Source organism: Malurus melanocephalus, unplaced genomic scaffold (genome assembly GCF_030028575.1).
Source record: "Malurus melanocephalus ecotype Western Australia unplaced genomic scaffold, MMel_1.1 scaffold_1485, whole genome shotgun sequence".
In the NCBI taxonomy this organism is placed as follows: Eukaryota; Metazoa; Chordata; class Aves; order Passeriformes; family Maluridae; genus Malurus; species Malurus melanocephalus.
In genome coordinates, this window is record NW_026624717.1 from 24,938 (window position 1) to 25,518 (window position 581).

Below are 581 nucleotides of genomic sequence, written 5' to 3' on the forward strand. Positions count from 1 at the left end.
GAATGGGGGGCTCGGATGGAAAACGGCCCATCCCAGAGCTGTGGGATCTGCTCGGAGCCACCCCGTCCCCTCATGCCGGGGCACACCACGAGCCTGTCCCTCCCGCCCGGGCTCCGTTCCCTCGCCCCATCTGGCGTCTCCGTGAGTAATAAAAGCTGCTAATTGCCAACAGATGCCCCAGGAARCCCTGGCGCCGCCTCTCGCGGCTGYGTTCGGCTGGGAAGGAGGGGAGGGGGAGCTGGAGAAGGCCCCGGATCCCCCAAAGTAGGGGGCGGGGGGATCCCAGTGCGTGGCGGCTCCCAGAAATCTTCAYCAGCAGATTTAGGGACACCGCAGGGAGGGGATGGTGGCCCTGCCGCACATCCTCCATGGTAGCCACGGTAGCCCAGGGCTGTGCCAGGGCCTGTCACCCACATTCCTGTCTGAAGCCCCCACGCTCCTGCCAGCCCCTTCCCCGGAGCTGGTTCCCCTTTAGGAGGTGGCGGTGGAATAATTTGGCCACTTCCATCCCCTTCTCTTCGCTCTCATCCCCACTCTGGAATCCCTAGCCGGCTTTTTTCCATGCCCCTAACCCGGACTGG